Genomic DNA, 539 nt, shown 5'->3' with positions numbered 1-539 from the left:
AGGAGAGATTACTAAAGAGTGGCAACGACTGTGTTAATGCGCGGCCCCAAAAATTTCATTATAACTTGAATACTTACTATCTTTCCTTTGTTAGTGAATTATAAAAATATATACTTACCTTTGGCCCGTTTATAGCTTAGAGTAACATGTAGCTCGAAAGCACATGACATAAAAACGTGAAAAAATAATTTCGAAAAATTAGACACCAGATTTGTCAATGAAAAATACGAAGGTAAAATTACAACAGATATGATGTACGGAATAAAAATGGAATCAGTTGCTCTTTCGGCCCGTTTGGTCCTATTTCAGCCCGTTTGGCCCTTTTTCGGTCTGTTTTGGCCCTTTTTAGCCTGTTTCTGTCCATTTGGACCAACCAATCTAAATACTGCGTCGGCTTCGTACCACACAGAAAAATTGTAAAAATATTGCCGATATTTTGTATAATATATTTTATACAGATAGTAGAACTGTGAAATTTCATTTGAACAATCTTGTGTTGATAGAGTTCACCTGCCTAAGGGATCGGGAGGTGTTAAGTC

The sequence above is a fragment of the Ceratina calcarata genome, unplaced genomic scaffold, assembly GCF_001652005.2.
Source record: "Ceratina calcarata isolate Rehan_Ccalc_2016 unplaced genomic scaffold, ASM165200v1 scaffold1286, whole genome shotgun sequence".
Lineage (NCBI taxonomy): Eukaryota > Metazoa > Arthropoda > Insecta > Hymenoptera > Apidae > Ceratina > Ceratina calcarata.
This window is presented reverse-complemented; position numbering follows the sequence as displayed.